This window comes from Arachis hypogaea, chromosome 1 (assembly GCF_003086295.3).
Source record: "Arachis hypogaea cultivar Tifrunner chromosome 1, arahy.Tifrunner.gnm2.J5K5, whole genome shotgun sequence".
NCBI classification, from domain to species: domain Eukaryota; kingdom Viridiplantae; phylum Streptophyta; class Magnoliopsida; order Fabales; family Fabaceae; genus Arachis; species Arachis hypogaea.
In genome coordinates this window covers 91272064-91292476 of record NC_092036.1, presented here as the reverse complement: position 1 = coordinate 91292476, position 20413 = coordinate 91272064, and the positions used below count along the sequence as shown (strand labels likewise).

Sequence of the window (20413 nt, the reverse complement as noted above, 5' to 3'; positions counted from 1 at the left end):
ATTCACACTTTGAGGAGGGTAGAACCTTGCCAAGAATCTATTCACCACATCTTCCCAGGTTGTCAAGCTTTCCTTGGGAAATGATTCCAGCCATTTGGATGCTTTTTCCTTTAAAGATAATGGAAACAGTAGCAATCTATAGGTGTCAGGATGAACACCATTAGATTTAATTGTATCACAGATCCTTAGGAATGTAGTGAGATGCTCATTAGGGTCTTTTTGTGCACTTCCCCCGAAAGAACAATTGTTTTGGACGATTGTGATGAGCTGAGGCTTCAATTCAAAATTATTAGCATGGAAGGTTTCCTTTTGAATGCTGCTACCACAGTTTCCTAGGTTTGGATTGATGTAGGAACCCAGCACTCTCCTCTCTTGTCCAGCAGGGTTATCTGCACCTCTTATGGCATAGTTGTTCACCTCTCTTTCATGATGGTTTTGCATATCATCCTCCATGTCTATATCCAAGTCTTCCTCCTCTTCTTCTGTACCAATAACCTTTTTCCCTCTTGATTCCCTCCTTAATCTAAGGAAGGTCCTCTCCGGTTCACTATCTAAAGAGGTTGAGGTTTCCCTTCTTCTACTTATCATACAATGAACAAGTACAAGAAATAGCAAGTACAAAATCCACTAGAACAGAATATAGTTAGCTTGGTTAGTGGGTTAGCTTGCTGGAAAGTAACGAAATAAAGAAAAATACAGAGGAACGACTAAAATTGCAAAATAAACGAAACAGCATAAATTTAAATTCAACTAACAAAAGAAAAAAAAAGGGGCCAGTCTAGTTATCCTTCAATTTAGTAATTGGCAATACAAAACCAATCCCCGGTAACGCCACCATAAAATTGATGTCCCGAAAACTATCTCTCAACAATTTTCTTACTAGCAAGTGCTCCGGATTTGTCGTCAAGTAAAAACTCACTATTGAGTGATGTTGAATCCCACAGGGATTGGTTGGTTGAGCAATTTTAATTGGAGAATTGTTCTAGTTGAGCTAAATCGGAATTGAAATTGGGATTGCATAAAGTAAATTGGCGGGAAACTTAAATGGCAAGAAATTAAATGAACAGAAACTAAATTACAGAATATAAAAAATAGAAACTTAGATTGCAAGTAATTAAATGGGAAATGGGGATTTAGCATGAAATTAAAGAACAGAATGTAAAGAGAATGGGTAGATCAGAAAATGGGAAGCTCATTGGGGTTAGGAGATGTGATCATTCTCTGGATCAAGTTCATTTCCATCTCTTCCTCAATCAATGCATTCATTGATCTCCTTGGAAATATTAGGTGATTAGATCCCAATTCCTTGGCAATCTAATCTCTCTAAGCATGAGCGAATTCCCAATTCCTTGATCTAAGTGTTCATTGGAAGAGATGAAGTATGGTCACTGGTTATACCATACATATTCATAGATCAAAGTGTTTGTAGGATTACATGTTAGGATATCCATCCAAATCCCAAGCTAATCCAATGTGGGAAAGCATTTATAGCATGATCTCCTCATTCCTCTTCCAATGTTTAGAGGAGATCCAATTATGAATAGCTTCTTTCTCAATATAACTATCCAATTAGATGAAGACCGAAAGCTTTCTAGCAAAATCAAGAGAAAAGAAAGAAGAAGAAGAATGAAAACTAATATTGATCCATTGAATTACACAGAGCTCCCTAACCCAATGAAAGCGGTTTAGTTGTTCATAGCTCTCAAAATGGCAAACGGAATTGAAAGATACATTGTAGAATTGAAATTACAAAGGAAAATGAAAATTGGCAGAGTTTCAAGATGAATCCACGTCCAAGCTGTCCGAACTCTCTAAAACTTGAATTCTAAGCTAATTATACACTTTCTTTCACTGATTCTTCAGTCTCTATATTTGGCTTTTGGCCTTAATTGAATTGGGTTGAAGTTGCTCCAATGGGTTTCCTTGCTGTTGAGAAGAGCTCTGCTTGAGCGTGCCAAGTTTTGATGCTTCACGTTGGAGTCCACGTTTGATTGCCAATGTTGAATCAAACGTCTTCTTAAAAATTCCGTTCTGCTTGCTGTCATTGGCGTTTGACTCAACGTTGGAGTGCCAACGTTCCTCAACCCACGCGTATGCATGCCTTGCGCGTCTGCGCACTTGCGGTCAAAATGCACATCCACGCGTGCGGGTGATGTACGCGTGCGCATGGATGCAAATATCCCAATTCCAGTTTTCCAAGCTTTTAGAAGAACGTTGGCCTCAGCGTTGGACTGGCAACATTCCCTCCAACGTTGGCCTTCCCACGTGTGCACGTGATGTACGCTTGCGCGTGGATTCTCAAAAGTTAAGCTTGCGCGTACGCGCCCTGGACGCGTGCACGTCGTTGCGCTTTTTCAAATTCAACATTTTGAGATCAAAATCGTGCACGTTGGCCACCAACATTGCAGGTAGCGCTGTTGGTCCAACGTTTTCCATCTACGCATACGCGTCAGCTACGCGTGCATGTGGATTGTCAGAATTTCCATCCACGCGTACGCGTGTAGCACGCGTGCGCGTCGATACAAATTTTCCAAATCTCCAGAAAGTATATTTTAGCACAACGTTGGGGGTAACGTTGGCTTGCCAATGTTCCCTCCAACGTGGGCACCAGCAACTTATGCAGTAACTTGCTCTACCTGCCTCTCAACGTTTGAGGCAATGTTGGTAGTCCAACTTGGCCACCAACGTTGCTTCTTCTTCATCCTCTCCGTGGCCATTCTTCATCCTCCTTCCTTGACTTTCTTCACCTGTCATCAACCAACACATGCATCAAAACGTTGCTAAAACTATGAGAATTGTCATCATTTCTTAGCACCCATGTAATTATAGCATCATTCTCATGAAATTGCATCAAATTAACCAAGGTTGGATGAATCTAATCATATATAAATTTCTAACCTAATTGCTTACCTATAATGCAAGAAAGTGCATAAAACCTGCTAAAAACAAAGAGAAAAGGCTAGTAAAACTAGTCTAAGATGCCTTGGCATCAGACTCCCTGTTCTCACCCACACTTCTCTCCTCTTCTACTTTCTTACTTATACGTATTTTAGTTATGAAGGATGTGTGTGATGCCAGGGCATTTTAGCCAGTTTCACTAGCCTTTTCTTTACTTTTTTTAGATAGTTTCATGCATTTTCTTAGGTGATAAGCAAGTTTTGGATGAATATACACTTACATCTTGATTCAAGCAAACATTGTGAACTTTACATGATTTCATGTGAATAATGCATGAATTGAATGCCAATTTATATAGTGCAAGATCTTATGACCTGGAACAAAGCTTTGATGCACCTTGTTTGTTTGATTTCAGGACAAAGGAAGCATAGAAGTACCACGTTAGCAGCCACGTTAGTATCACTAACGTGACCACTAACGTGGAAAGTGAGCAATCTTGCAATGTTAGTGGTATAGTTATCACCACTAACGCCCTCGAAAGCCATCACAGCCCATGTTAGTCGCCACGTTAGTTACATTAACGTGGGAACTAACGTGGAAAGAGAAGAAAGCTCCAACGTTAGTGGTGAAGTTAACACCACTAGCGTTGCAAAGGCCCAAAAACATCCACGTTAAGAGCCACGTTAATGTCATTAACGTGAGCTCTAACGTGGAGCAATAGAGGATTGCCAACATTAGTGACACTAACTGATGAGCGGATAATTTATACGCTTTTTTGCATTGTTTTTAGGTAGTTTTTAGTAGGATCTAGCTACTTTTAGGGATGTTTTCATTAGTTTTTACGCAAAATTCACATTTATGGACTTTAATATGAGTTTGTATGTTTTTCTATAATTTCAGGTATTTTCTGGATGAAATTGAGGGACCTGAGTGAAAATCTGATTCAGGCTGAAAAAGGACTGCTGATTCTGACCTCCCTGCACTCGAAATGGATTTTCTGGAGCTACAGAACTCCAATTGGCGCGCTCTCCACTGCGTTGGAAAGTAGACATCCAGGGCTTTCCAGAAATATATAATAGTTTATACTTAATTCGAGTTTGGACGATGCAAAATGGTGTTCAACGCCAGTTCCATGCTGCATTCTGGAGTAAAACGCCAGAAACACATCACAAACCAGAGTTAAACGCCAAAAACACATTACAACTTGGCATTTAACCCCAAGAGAAGCCTCTACACATGTAAAACTCAAGCTCAGCCCAAGCACATACCAAAGTGGGCCCCGAAAGTGGATTTCTGCACTAAGACTTATTTCTGTAAACCCTAGTAGCTAGTTTAGTATAAATAGAATTTTTTACTATTGTATTTTCGTCTTTGACCAGATCTTTGATCAGTTTTATGCTATCTTAGACTTTTGTGGAGGCTGGCCATTCGGTCAGGCCTAGACCTTTTTCTTATGTATTTTCAATGGTGGAGTTTCTACACACCATAGATTAAGGTGTGGAGCTTGCTGTTCCTCGAGTATTAATGCAATTACTATTATTCTTCTATTCAATTCAGCTTATTCTTATTCTAAGATATTCACTGCACTTCAACATGATGAATGTGATGATCTGTGACACTCATCATCATTCTCACCTATGAACACGTGCATGACAACCACTTCCGTTCTAACTTAGATTGAGCGTGTATCTCTTAGCCTCCATTCCGAAAGATCGGAGTCTTCGTGGTATAAGCTAGAATTATTGGCGGCTATTCCTAAGATCCGGAAAGTCTAAACCTTGTCTGTGGTATTCCGAGTAGGATCTGAGATGGGATGACTGTGACGAGCTTCAAAATCGCGAGTGTTGGGCGTAATGACAGACGCAAAAGAATCACTGGATTCAAACATGATCGAGAACTGACAGATGATTAGCCATGCGGTGACAGCGCATTTGGACCATTTTCACTGAGAGGACGAGAGGTAGCCATTGACAACGGTAAAACCCAACATACAGCTTGCCATAGAAAGGAGTAAGAATGATTGGATGAAAGCAGTAGGAAAACAGAGATTCAGAAGGAACATAGTGTCTTCATTCAGAAGGAACATACTATCTTTATCTCTATTTTATGCTTTATTTATCTTTATATTCGAAGACCATTATAACCATTTGAATTCGCCTGACTAAGATTTACAAGATGACCATAGCTTGCTTCATACCGACAATCTCTGTGGGATCGACCCTTACTCACGTAAGGTTTATTACTTGGACGACCCAGTGCACTTGCTAGTTAGTTGTGCGAAGTTGTGAAAAATAGTGATATTACAATTGTGCGTACCAATTTGTTGGTGCGATTAAGATCACAATTTCGTGCACCAAGTTTATGGCACCGTTGCCGGGGATTGTTAGAGTTTGAACAACTGACGGTTCATCTTGTTGCTCAGATTAGGTAATTTTCTTCTTATTTTAATTTCAAAAAGTTTTTAAAAAATCTTTCAAAATTTTTCTTCTTTTTCGTTTTTTTTTCAAAAATAATTTTCGAAAATACAAAAAAATTATAAAATCATAAAAACCAAAAAAATATTTTGTGTTTCTTGTTTGAGTCTAGTGTCAATTTTTAAGTTTGGTGTCAATTGCATATTTTTAAAATTTATGCATTTTTTCGAAAAATTCATGCATGGTGTTCTTCATGATCTTCAAGTTGTTCTTGGTAAGTCTTCTTGTTTGATCTTCATATTTTCTTATTTTGTGTCTTTTGTTGTTTTTCATATACATTTTTTAATCCATAGTGTCTAAACATTGAAAATTTCTATGTTTGGTGTCTTGCATGTTTTCCTCTCTTGAAATTTTTTTCAAAAATAAGTCTTGATGTTCATCTTGATCTTCAAAGTGTTCTTGGTGTTCATTATGACGTTCATAGAGTTCTTGCATGCATTAATTGTTTTGATTCATAATTTTTATGTCTTGAGTCATTTTGTTGTTTTTCTCTTTCCACAAAAAATTCAAAAAAATAAAAAAATATCTTTTCCTTGTTTTACTCATAAATTTCGAAATCTTTGGGTTGACTTAGTCAAAAAATTTTAAAAAAAGTTGTTTCTTGTTAGTCAAGTCAAGATTTCAATTTCAAAAATCTTATTGATGAGCGGATATTTTATATGCTTTTTGGGGGTAATTTCATGTAGATTTTAGCATGTTTTAATTAGTTTTTAGTAGAATATTATTAGTTTTTAGGCAAAAATTATATTTCTGGACTTTACTATGAGTTTGTGTGTTTTTTTGTGATTTCAGGTATTTTCTGGTTGAAATTGAGGGAGCTGAGCAAAAATCTGAGTTAGGCTGAAAAAGGACTACTAATGTTGTTGGATCCTGACCTCCCTGCACTTGGAATGGAATTTTTGGAGCTACAGGAGTCCAATTGATACGCTCTCAATTGGGTTGGAAAGTAGACATCCAGGGCTTTCCAGCAATATATAATAGTCCATACTTTGCGCGAATATAGACGACATAAACTGGCGTTCAACGCCAGTTCCATGTTGCAGTCTGGCGTCCAGCGCCAGAAACAAGTTACAAGTTGGAGTTCAATGCCAGAAACAGGTTACAACCTGGCGTTGAACGCCCAAAACAGCCCAGGCACGTGAGAAGCTTAAGTCTCAGCCCCAGCACACACCAAGTGGGCCCCAGAAATGGATTTCTGCACTATCTATCATAGTTTACTCATTTTCTATAAACCAAGGTTATTAGTTTACTATTTAAACAACTTTTAGAGACTTAATTTGTATCTCATGACATTTTCATATCTGAATTTTATACACTTTGACGGCATGAGTCTCTAAACTCCATTGTTGGGGGTGAGGAGCTCTGCAGCGTCTCAATGAATTAATGCAATTGTTTCTATTTCTCCATTCAAACGTGTGTGTGTTCCTATCTAAGATGTTCATTCGTGCTTAATTGTGAAGGAGGTGATGATCCGTGACACTCATCACCTTCCTCAATCCATGAACGTGTGCCTGACAAACACCTCCGTTCTACATCAGATTGAATGAGCATCTCTTAGCTTCCTTAATTAGAATCTTCGTGTTATACGCTAGAATTGATGGCGGCCACTCTTGAGGATCCGGAAAGTCTAAACCTCGTCTATGGTATTGATGAGCGGATAATTTGTACGCTTTTTGGCACTGTTTTTAGTATGTTTTTAGTATGATCTAGTTGGTTTTTAGTATATTTTTGTTAGTTTTTAGTTAAAATTCACTTTTCTGGACTTTACTATGAGTTTGTGTGTTTTTCTGTGATTTCAGGTATTTTCTGGCTGAAATTGAGGGACCTGAGCAAAAATCTGATTCAGAGACTGAAAAGGACTGCAGATGCTGTTGGATTCTGACCTCCCTGCACTCGAAGTGGATTTTCTGGAGCTACAGAAGCCCAATTGGCGCGCTCTCAACGGCGTTGAAAAGTAGACATCCTGGGCTTTCCAGCAATATATGATAGTCCATACTTTGCCCAAGATTTGATGGCCCAAACCGGCGTTCAAAGTCACCCTCAGAATTTCCAGCGTTAAACGCCGGAACTGGCATAAAAATTGGAGTTAAACGCCCAAACTGGCACCAAAGCTGGCGTTTAACTCCAGAAAGAGTCTCTACACGAAAATGTTTCAATGCTCAGCCCAAGCACACACCAAGTGGGCCCGGAAGTGGATTTTTATGTCATTTACTCATTTCTGTATACCCTAGGTTACTAGTTCACTATTAATAGGATCTTTTGACATTGTATCTGTACCGGATGACACTTTACACGTTTCTTTGTGTACCTTCCACGGCATGAGTCTCTAAACCCCATGGTTGGGGGTGAGGAGCTCTGCTGTGTCTTGATGGATTAATGCAATTACTACTGTTTTTCATTCAATCATGCTTGCTTCCATTCTAAGATATCACTTGTTCTTAACCCGGATGAATGTGATGATCCGTGACACTCATCATCATTCTCAACTATGAACGTGTGCCTGACAACCACCTCCGTTCTACCTTAGATTAAGTAGATATCTCTTGGATTCTTTAATCAGAATCTTCGTGGTATAAGCTAGAACTGATGGCGGCATTCAAGAGAATCCGGAAGGTCTAAACCTTGTCTGTGGTATTCTGAGTAGGATTCAATGATTGAATGACTGTGACAAGCTTCAAACTCCTGAGGGCGGGGCGTTAGTGATAGACGCAAAAGAATCACTGGATTCTATTCCGGCCTGATTGAGAACCGACAGATGGATAGCCGTGCCGTGACAGGGTGCGTTGAACATTTCCACTGAGAGGATGGGAGGTAGCCACTGACAACGGTGAAACCCTTGCATACAGCTTGCCATGGAAGGAGCCTTGCATGCTTGAAGAAGAAGACAGTAGGAAAGCAGAGATTCAGAAGATGGAGCATCTCCAAAACCTCAACCTATTCTCTATCACTGCAAAACAAGTACTTATTTCATGTTCTTTTACTTTTCACAATTAATCCTGATAATTTCTGATATCCTGACTAAGATTTACAAGATAACCATAGCTTGCTTCAAGCCGACAATCTCCGTGGGATCGACCCTTACTCACGTAAGGTATTACTTGGACGACCCAGTGCACTTGCTGGTTAGTTGTGTGGAATTGCAAAAGTGTGATTGCAATTTCGTGCACCAAGTTTTTGGCGCCGTTGCCGGGGATTGTTCGAGTTTGGACAACTGACGGCTTATCTTGTTTCTTAGATTAGGACTGTTTTATTTTTGTTGGTTTAGAGTCTTTTAGTTGAGTCTAGTTTCATATTTTAAGTTTGGTGTCAATTGCATGCTTTTGTTTTTCTCTTAATTTTCGAATTTGCATGTCCTTAGTCCCTTTTTGATCCTTAAAAATTCTAAGTTTGGTGTCCTTTTTGTGTTTTTCCCTTAAAATTTTCGAAAATTAGTGTTTGATTTTCTAAAAATTTTAAGTTTGGTGTCATTTTGTTGTTTTTCTCTTTCCTCATTTCAAAAATCAAATCTTTTTCATAAAAATTTTTCAATCATATCTTTTTAATTGCTAATCTCAAAATCTTTTTAATTAACTAATTGATTTAGTTTTCAATTTGCTTTGATCTTATTTTCTTTTAATTTTCGAATCTTTATTTTATTTTCCTTTTGTTTTATTTTAATTTTTTTTCGGTTAATTCAAAAAAAAAACAAAATTTATCTACTTGCAATCCATATCATTCCCCTTTATCCATCATGGACATAAGTGGGATTGAACAGTCCAGAAGGACTCTGGGGTCATATGCTAACCCCATTACAGCTGCATATGGGAGTAGCATCTGTACACCTCCCATCAAAGCAAGCAGCTTTGAGCTAAATCCTCAACTCATTATCATAGTGCAGCAAAATTGCCAGTATTCCGGTCTTCCAGAGGAAGAACCTACTGAGTTTCTGGCACAATTCTTACAACTTGCTGACACAGTACGTGATAAAGAGGTGGATCAGGATGTCTACAGATTATTACTGTTTCCATTTGCTATAAAAGATCAAGCTAAGAGGTGGTTAAATAACCAACCTACAGCAAGCATAAAGACATGGAAACAGTTATCAGACAAATTCTTGAGTCAATTTTACCCTCCAAAAAGGATGACACAGCTAAGGCTGGACATCCAAGGCTTTAAACAAGAGGATAATGAATCCCTTTATAATGCCTGGGAGAGGTATAGAGGTATGCTAAGAAAATGCCCCTCTGAAATGTTTTCAGAGTGGGTACAGTTAGACATCTTCTACTATGGGCTTACAGAAAAAGCTCAGATGTCTCTAGACCACTCAGCTGGTGGATCTATACATATGAGGAAGACGATTGAGGAGGCTCAAGAGCTTATAGATACTGTTGCTAGAAATCAACATTTGTACTCTAGCAATGAGTTCTCTACAAAAGAAGAAGTTATGGCAGTAGCCACTGATCCTAATCCTCAAGAACAGATGGTTGAGCTTAATCAGCAATTACACCTGATGACAAAACAGTTAGCAGAATTTAAAGAGATGCTCCAAGAGACTAAAATTGCTAACAAGAACATGGAATCACAGTTGAATCAGGCAAAACAGCAGCTATCTAAACAGATAACAGAAGAATGCCAAGCAGTTCAACTGAGGAGTGGGAAGACACTGAATAACACTACTCAAAGTAGCAAAAAGTCAGTAAAGGAACAATTGACGGAGGATAGCCAAACCACTATCCAAAATCCCTCTGAGGACAGTAAGAGCCCAGAGAGGAATACTATTGGCGTTCAAACGCCAGAAAAGGAGGGAAAGCTAGCGTTAAACGCCCATTCCCTGCCCAGTTCTGGCGTTCAAATGCCAGAAAAGGGGGAAAAGTTGGCGTTAAACGCCCATTTTTCACCCAATCCTGGCGTTCAAACGCAAAAGGGGAACCAGACACCTGAGAGTGCTGATAGTAACCCCTCTAAAAAGACTTCTCCAACCACTTCTGTAAGGAATAAACCTGCAGCAATTAAGGTTGAAGAATATAGAGCCAAGATGCCTTATCCTCAGAAACTCCGCCAAGCAGAACAGGATAAGCAATTTGCCCGCTTTGCAGACTATCTAAGGACTCTTGAAATAAAGATTCCGTTTGCAGAGGCACTTGAGCAAATACCTTCTTATGCTAAGTTCATGAAAGAGATCTTAAGTCATAAGAAGGATTGGAGAGAAACTGAAAAAGTTTTTCTTACTGAAGAATGCAGTGCAGTCATATTAAAGAGCTTACCAGAGAAGCTTAAAGATCCTGGAAGCTTTATGATACCATGCACATTAGAGGGTACGTGTACCAAGAAAGCTCTATGTGATCTTGGGGCAAGTATCAACCTAATACCTGCATCCACTATCAGAAAGCTTGGCTTGACTGAAGAAGTCAAACCAACCAGGATATGTCTCCAACTTGCTGATGGCTCCATTAAATACCCATCAGGCATAATTGAGGACATGATTGTCAAGGTTGGGCCATTTGCCTTTCCCACGGACTTTGTAGTGCTGGAAATGGAGGAGCACAAGAGTGCAACTCTCATTCTAGGAAGACCTTTCCTAGCAACTGGACGGACCCTCATTGATGTCCAAAAAGGGGAATTAACCCTGAGAGTCAATGAGGATGAGTTCAAGTTGAATGTTGTCAAAGCTATGCAGCATCCAGACACATCAAATGACTGCATGAGCACTGATATTATTGACTCTTTGGTGGAGGAGGTCAATATGACTAAAAGTCTTGAATCAGAGCTAGATGACATCTTTAAAGATGTTCAGCCTGATCTGGAGGAACTAAAGGAAATAAAAGAAATTCTGAAAATTCCTCAGGAAGAAGATAAGCCTCCTAAACCAGAGCTCAAGCCACTACCACCATCCCTGAAATATGCATTTCTGGGAGAAGGTGACACTTTTCCAGTGATCATAAGCTCTGCTTTAAATCCACAGGAAGAGGAAGCACTAATTCAAGTGCTAAGGACACACAAGACAGCTCTTGGGTGGTCCATAAGTGATCTTAAGGGCATTAGCCCAGCAAGATGCATGCACAAGATCCTATTGGAGGATGATGCTAAGCCAGTGGTTCAACCACAAAGGCGGCTAAATCCAGCCATGAAGGAGGTGGTGCAGAAAGAGGTCACTAAGTTACTAGAGGCTGGGATTATTTATCCTATTTCTGATAGCCCCTGGGTGAGCCCTGTCCACGTTGTCACTAAGAAGGGAGGCATGACAGTGGTTCATAATGAAAAGAATGAACTCGTTCCTATAAGAACAGTTACAGGGTACCGCATGTGTATTGACTACAGAAGGCTCAATACAGTCACCAGAAAGGATCATTTTCCTTTACCATTCATAGACCAGATGCTAGAGAGACTAGCAGGTCATGAATACTACTGCTTTTTGGACGGCTACTCAGGTTACAACCAAATTGCAGTAGATCCTCAGGACCAAGAGAAAACAGCATTTACATGTCCTTCTGGAGTATTTGCCTACAGAAGGATGCCTTTTGGTCTGTGCAATGCACCTGCAACATTTCAGAGGTGCATGCTCTCTATCTTCTGAGATATGGTAGAGAAATTTCTGGAAGTCTTCATGGATGACTTTTCAGTATTTGGAGACTCATTCAGCTCCTGCCTTAACCATCTAGCACTTGTTCTGAAAAGATGCCAAGAGACCAACCTAGTTTTAAACTGGGAAAAATGTCACTTTATGGTGACTGAAGGGATTGTCCTTGGGCATAAAATTTCAAACAAGGGAATAGAGGTGGATCAAGCTAAAGTTGAAGTAATTGAAAAATTACCACCACCTACCAATGTTAAGGCAATCATAAGCTTTCTGAGGCATGCAGAATTCTACAGAAGGTTTATAAAGGATTTTTCAAAAATTGCCAAACCTCTGAGTAATCTGCTAGCTGCTGACACACCATTTGTGTTTGACACACAGTGTCTGCAGGCATTTGAGACCCTGAAAGCCAAGCTAGTCACAGCACCAGTCATCTCTGCACCAGACTGGACATTGCCATTCGAACTAATGTGTGATGCCAATGACCATGCCATTGGTGCAGTGTTGGGACAGAGGCATAATAAGCTTCTGCACGTCATTTATTATGGCAGCCGTATTCTAAATGATGCACAAAAGAACTACACAACCACAGAAAAGGAGTTACTTGCAGTGGTTTATGCCATTGACAAGTTCAGATCTTATTTAGTAGGATTAAAAGTGATTGTGTACACTGACCATGCTGCTCTTAAATATCTACTCACAAAGCAGGATTCAAAACCCAGGCTCATAAGATGGGTGTTGCTTCTGCAAGAGTTTGATATAGAAATAAGAGACAGAAAAGGGACAGAGAATCAAGTAGCTGATCACCTGTCAAGGATAGAACCAGTAGCAGGAGCATCCCTCCATCCTACTGAGATCTCTGAAACCTTTCCGGATGAGCAATTGTTTGCTATTCAGGAAGCTCCGTGGCTTGCAGACAGTGCAAACTATAAGACTCAAGGTTCTCCTTCTGTAACCATGGAGAGGAAGCATGAAGAGCTTCACTCAAAACAGAGTCAAACAGAGCCCCCACAGTCAAACTATAAGTTTGGTGTTGGGAGGCCACCACCAACTTCTAAGTTTGGTGTTGAACCCCCACATTCAAACTCTAAGTTTGGTGTTGGGAGGTTCCAACATTGCTCTGAACATCTGTGAGGCTCCATGAGAGCCCACTGTCAAGCTACTGACATTAAAGAAGCGCTTGTTGGGAGGCAACCCAATGTTATATTTATTATTTTTCCTTTGTTATTTTATGTTTTCTATAGGTTGATGATCATGGAAAGTCACAAAATCAATTGAAAAAGCAGAAACAGAATGAAAAACAGAAAGAAAAATAGCACACCCTGGAGGAAAACTTCCTGGCGTTTAAACGCCAGTAAGGGCAGCAAATGGGCGTTTAACGCCCAGTCTGGCACCATTCTGGGCGTTTAACGCCAGAAAAGGGCACCAGACTGGCGTTAAACGCCAGAAATGGGCACCAAGCTGGCGTTAAATGCCAGAAATGGGCACCAGCCCGGCGTTTAACGCCAGGATTGGCAGGAGGAGCATTTTTGCTTGCCACTTGGTGCAGGGATGAATTATCCATGACACCTCAGGATCTGTAGACCCCACAGGATCCCCACCTACCCCACCACTCTCTCTTCTTTCTTCTTTTGCTCGAGGACGAGCAAACCTTCTAAGTTTGGTGTGGTAAAAGCGTTGCTTTTTGTTTCTCCATAACCATTTATGGCACCTAAGGCCGGAGAAACCTCTAGAAGGAGGAAGGGGAAGGCAAAAGCTTCCACCTCCGAGCCATGGGAGATGGAGAGATTCATCTCAAGGGATGCACTTTCCTCCACAAAACTATTGGGAGCAAATCAACACCTCCCTAGGAGAATTGAGTTCCAACATGGGACAACTAAGGGTGGAGCACCAAGAACATTCCGTCCTCCTCCATGAAATTAAAGAAGATCATAGAATCATGAGAGAGGAGCAACAAAGGCAAGGAAGAGACATTGAGGAGCTCAAGCACTCCATAAGATCTTCAAGAGGAAGAACAAGCCGCCATCACTAAGGTGGACCCGTTCTTTAATCTCCTTGTTCTTTATTTTCTATTTTTCGAATCTTTATGCTTATGTTTATCCATGTTTGTGTCTTATTACATGATCATTAGTATCTTAGTGTCTATGCCTTAAAGCTATGAATGTCTTATGAATCCATCACCTCTCTTAAATGAAAAATGCTTTAATCACAAAAGAACAAGAAGTACAGGATTTCGAATTTATCCTTGAAACCAGTTGAATTAGTTTGATGTGGTGACAATACTTTTTGTTTTCCGAATGAATGCTTGAACAGTGCATATGTCTTTTGAATTTGTTGTTTTGAGAATGTTAAAATTGTTGGCTCTTGAAAGAATGATGAAAAAAGAGAACTGTTATTGAGGATCTGAAAAATCATCAAAGTGATTCTTGAAGCAAGAAAAAGCAGTGAATACAAAAAAGAAAAAAAGAAAAAAACGAAAAAAAAGGAGAAGAAATAGAAGAAAAAGAAGGAAATAAAGTTGTGATCCAAGGCAAAAAGAGTGTGCTTAAGAACCCTGGACACCTCTAATTGGGGACTCTAGCAAAGCTGGGTCATAATCTGAAAAGGTTCACCCAAGTATGTGTCTGTGGCATGTATGTATCCGGTGGTAATACTGGATGATAGAGTGCTTTGGGCCACAGCCAAGACTCATGACATAGCTATGTTCAAGAATCATTATACTTAACTAGGAGAATCAATAACACTATCTGAGTTCTGAGTTCCTATAGATGCCAATCATTCTGAACTTCAAAGGATAGAGTGAGGTGCCAAAACTATTTGGAAGCAAAAAGCTACTAGTCCCGCTCATCTAATTGGAGCTGAGTTTCCTTGATATTTTGGAGTCTATAGTATATTCTCTTCTTTTTATCCTAATTGATTTTCAGTTGCTTGGGGACAAGCAACAATTTAAGTTTGGTGTTGTGATGAGCGGATAATTTGTACACTTTTTGCACTGTTTTTAGTATGTTTTTAGTATGATCTAGTTGGTTTTTAGTATATTTTTGTTAGTTTTTAGTTAAAATTCACTTTTCTGGACTTTACTATGAGTTTGTGTGTTTTTCTGTGATTTCAGGTATTTTCTGGCTGAAATTGAGGGACCTGAGCAAAAATCTGATTCAGAGACTGAAAAGGACTGCAGATGCTGTTGGATTCTGACCTCCCTGCACTCGAAGTGGACTTTTTGGAGCTACAGAAGCCCAATTGGCGCGCTCTCAACGGCGTTGGAAAGTAGACATCCTGGGCTTTCCAGAAATATATGATAGTCCATACTTTGCCCAAGATTTGATGGCCCAAACAGGCGTTAAAAGTCACCCTCAGAATTTCCAGCGTTAAACGCCGGAACTGGCATAAAAATTGGAGTTAAACGCCCAAACTGGCACCAAAGCTGGCGTTTAACTCCAGAAAGAGTCTCTACACGAAAATGCTTCAATGCTCAGCCCAAGCACACACCAAGTGGGCCCGGAAGTGGATTTTTATGTCATTTACTCATTTCTGTATACCCTAGGTTACTAGTTCACTATTAATAGGATCTTTTGACATTGTATCTGTACCGGATGACACTTTACACGTTTCTTTGTGTACCTTCCATGGCATGAGTCTCTAAACCCCATGGTTGGGGGTGAGGAGCTCTGCTGTGTCTTGATGGATTAATGCAATTACTACTGTTTTTCATTCAATCATGCATGCTTCCATTCTAAGATATCACTTGTTCTTAACCCGGATGAATGTGATGATCCGTGACACTCATCATCATTCTCAACTATGAACGTGTGCCTGACAACCACCTCCGTTCTACCTTAGATTAAGTAGATATCTCTTGGATTCTTTAATCAGAATCTTTGTGGTATAAGCTAGAACTGATGGCGGCATTCAAGAGAATCTAGAAGGTCTAAACCTTGTCTGTGGTATTCTGAGTAGGATTCAATGATTGAATGACTGTGACGAGCTTCAAACTCCTGAGGGCGGGGCGTTAGTGACAGACGCAAAAGAATCACTGGATTCTATTCCGGCCTGATTGAGAACCGACAGATGGATAGCCGTGCCGTGACAGGGTGCGTTGAACATTTCCACTGAGAGGATGGGAGGTAGCCACTGACAACGGTGAAACCCTTGCATACAGCTTGCCATGGAAGGAGCCTTGCGTGCTTGAAGAAGAAGACAGTAGGAAAGCAGAGATTCAGAAGATGGAGCATCTCCAAAACCTCAACCTATTCTCTATCACTGCAAAACAAGTACTTATTTCATGTTCTTTTACTTTTCACAATTAATCCTGATAATTTCTAATATCCTGACTAAGATTTACAAGATAACCATAGCTTGCTTCAAGCTGACAATCTCCGTGGGATCGACCCTTACTCACGTAAGGTATTACTTGGACGACCCAGTGCACTTGCTGGTTAGTTGTGCGGAATTGCAAAAGTGTGATTGCAATTTCGTGCACCAGGTATTCCGAGTAGGATTCAAGGATTGAATGGCTGTGACGTGCTTCAAACTCGCGATTGCTGTGCGTGATGACAAACACAAAAGGATCAATGAATCCTATTCCAACATGATCGAGAACCAACAGCTGATTAGCTGTGCTGTGACAGAGCATCTGGACCGTTTTCACTGAGAGGATGGGATGTAGCCACTGACAATGGTGATACCCTACATACAGCTTGCCATGGATGGAACTTTACAAACAATTGAGTTGAATATTACATTGCAGAAATTCAGAGGACAAAGCATCTCCAAAACTCCAACATATCCTCCATTAATAGAGTAATAATTACTTATTCCAAACACTTTTACTTCTTACAATTAAATCCAAATAATCTTATTGGCATCCTGACTAAGATTAATAAAATAAACATAGCTTGCTTCAAACCAATAATCTCCGTGGGATCGACCCTTACTCACGTAAGGTATTACTTGGACGACCCAGTGCACTTGCTGGTTAGTTGTACGGATTGCAAATTCGTGCACTACTTATCTTTCCAAAAATTTTTTCAAAATCAAATCTTTTCTTTTTCCTTTTGTTATTTTCGAAAATATTAAAATTTATTTTCAAAATTTTTTTCTTAATTTCATTTCAAAAATTTCGAAAACTTTACTAACAATTAATGTGATTGATTCAAAAATTTGAAGTTTGTTACTTTCTTGTTAAGCAAGGTTCAATCTTTAAATTCTAGAATCATATCTTTTAGTTTCTTGTTAGTCAAGTAATTAATTTTAATTTTAAAAATCAAATCTTTTCCAAAATATCTTTTTTCAATCATATCGTTTCAAAATATCTTTTTCAAATCATATCTTTTTCAAAATCAATTTCAAAATCTTTTCCAACTTCTTATCTTTTCAAAATTGATTTTCAAATCCTTTTTTCAACAAAATGATTGACTTTTTGTTTGTTTCTTATCTTTTTCAAAACCACCTAACTAATTCTCTCTCTAATTTTCGAAAATTCCTCACCCTTTTTCAAAATTCTTTTAATTAACTAATTATTTCAAATTTTAATTTTAATTTTATTTCTTCTTTTAATTTCGAAAATCACTAACTATTTTTCAAAAATAATTTTTGAAAACTCTTCTTTCTCATCTCTTTCTATTTATTTATTCATTTACTAACACTTCTCTTCATCTCAAAATTTGAACTATCTCTTCTCCTTTGTGTTCGAATTTTACTCTTCTCCTTCTTCTATTCTTTTCTTCTTCTACTCACATAAAGGAATCCCTATATTGTGACATAGAGGATTCCTCTTCCTTTTCTATTCTCTTCTTTTTCATATGAAAAGGAGCAAGGACAAGGAGATTCTTGTTGACGTAGATCCTGAACCTGAAAGGACTTTGAAGAAGAAGCTAAGAGAAGCTAAAGCACAACAATCCAGAGAAAACCTTACAGAGAATCTTGAAAAAGAAAGAGACATGGCCGAACCCAATAACAATGGTGGAGGCGCAAGGAGGATGCTTGGTGATTATACTACACCTACTTCCAACGTTTATGGAAGAAGCATCTCAATCCCTGCCATTGGAGCAAACAATTTTGAGCTGAAGCCTCAACTAGTTGCTCTAATGCAACAGAACTGCAAGTTTCATGGACTTCCATCAGAAGATCCCTATCAGTTTTCAACTGAATTCTTGCAGACTGTGATACTGTTAAGACAAATAGAGTAGATCCTGAAGTCTACAGGCTCATGCTTTTACCTTTTGCTGTAAAAGACAGAGCTAGAACATGGTTGGACTCACAACCTAAAGATAGCCTAGACTCTTGGGATAAGCTGGTCATGGCCTTCTTGGCCAAGTTCTTTCCTCTACAAAAGCTGAGCAAGCTTAGAGTGGATGTTCAGACCTTCAAGCAAAAAGATGGTGAATCCCTCTATGAAGCTTGGGAAAGATACAAGCAGTTGACCAAAAAGTGTCCTTCTGGCATGCTTTCAGAGTAGACCATTTTGGATATATTCTATGATGGTCTATCTGAGTTCTCCACGATGTCACTAGACCATTCTGCAGGTGGATCCATTCACCTAAAAAAATGCCTGCAGAAGCTCAAGAACTCAATGACATAGTTGCAAATAACCAATTCATGTACACTTCTGAGAGGAATCATGTGAGTAATGGGACGCCTCAGAAGAGGAGAGTTATTGAAATTGATACTCTGAATGCCATATTGGCTCAGAATAAAATGTTGACTAAGCAAGTCAACATGATTTCTCAGAGTCTGAATGGATTGCAAAATGCATCCAACAGTACTAAATAAGCATCTTTTGAAGAAGAAGCTTATGATCCTGAGAACCCTGCAATGGCAAAGGTTAATTACATGGGTGAAGCCTATGGAAACACCTATAATTCCTCATGGAGAAATCATCCAAATTTCTCATGGATGGATCAACAGAAGCCTCAACAAGGCTTTAATAATGGTGGAAGAAACAAGTTTAGCAATAGCAAGCCTTTTCTATCATCTTCTCAGCAACAGATAGAGAATTCTGAGCAGAGCCCCTCTAGCTTAGCAAACATAGTCTCTGATCTATCTAAGGCCATTTTAAGTTTCATGAGTGAAACAAGGTCCTCCATTAGAAATTTGGAGGCACAAGTGGGTCAGCTGAGTAAAAAAATCACTGAAACTCCTCCTAGTACTCTCCCAAGCAACATAGAAGAGAATCCAAAAAGAGAGTGCAAGGCCATTGATATTATCAAAATGGCCGAATCCAAGGAGGAAGGGGAGGACGTGAATCCCAATGAGGAAGACCTCATGGGACGTCCTCCAGACAGAAAGGAGTTCCCTACTGAGAACCTAAAGGAATCTGAGGCTCATATAGAGACCATAGAGATTCTATTAAACTTCTTTTTGCCATTCATGAGCTCTGAGGACTATTCTTCCTTTGAAGAGGATGAAGATGTAACTGAAGAGCAAGTTGCTCAATATCTAGGAGCTATCATGAAGCTGAATGCCAAGTTGTTTAGTAATGAGACTTGGGAAGATGAACCTCCCTTGCTCATTAGTGAACTAAATACATGGGTTCAGTAAACTTTACCTCAAAAGAAACAAGATCCTGGTAAATTCTCAATACCCTGTACTATAGGCACCATGACCTTTGAGAAGGCTCTGTGTGACCTGGGGTCAGGTATAAATCTTATGCAACTCTCTGTAATGGAGAAACTAGGGATCTTTGAGGTACAAGCTGCAAGAATCTCATTAGAGATGGCAGACAAGTCAATAAAAAAAGCTTATGGATTGGTAGAGGATGTGTTAGTGAAGGTTAAAGGCTTTTACATCCCTGCTGATTTCATAATCTTGGACACTGGAAAGGATGAGAATGAATCCATCATTCTTGGATGACCCTTCCTAGCCACAGCAGGAGTTGTGATTGATGTTGACAGAGGAGAGCTAGTCCTTCAATTGAATGGGGACTACCTTGTGTTTAAATCTCAAGGATCCTCCTCTGCAACCATGGAAAAGAGGCATGATAAGCTTCTCTCAATACAGAGTCAAACAAAGCCCCCACAATCAAACTCTAAGTTTGGTATTGGGAGGCCACAACCAAACTCTAAGTTTGGTATTGAACCCCCATATTCAAACTCTAAGTTTGGTGTTGGGAGGTCCCAACAATGCTCTGAACATCTGTGAAGCTCCATGAGAGCTCACTGTCAAGCTATTGACAGTAAAGAAGCGCTAATTGGGAGGCAACCCAATTTTTATTTATCAATATTTCTATTGTTCTTTTATGTTTTATTAGGTTTATGATCATGTGCAGTCACAAAACAATTACAAAAATTAAAAACAGAATAAAAAACAGCAGAAGAAAAAGCACACCCTGGAGGAAGAGATGTTTGGCGTTTAAACGCCAGAAACAAGCATATGTCTGGCATTTAACGCTAGAAACAAGCACCAAGCTGGCGTTTAACGCCAGAAACAAGCATCAGTCTGGCGTTAAACGCCAGAAACAGGCTACATTTGGGCGTTTAACGCCAGAAAC

The 20413-nt window shown here is 39.4% G+C and overlaps 1 non-coding gene across 1 annotated transcript; it reads right to left on the bottom strand.

The window, feature by feature from the left end:
- Positions 1-18265: 18265 nt before the first annotated feature.
- LOC112715158 (small nucleolar RNA R71) lies at positions 18266-18369 on the bottom strand. The gene has a single exon (XR_003159486.1). It is a non-coding gene; the product is annotated as a small nucleolar RNA R71 (small nucleolar RNA).
- Positions 18370-20413: the final 2044 nt, after the last annotated feature.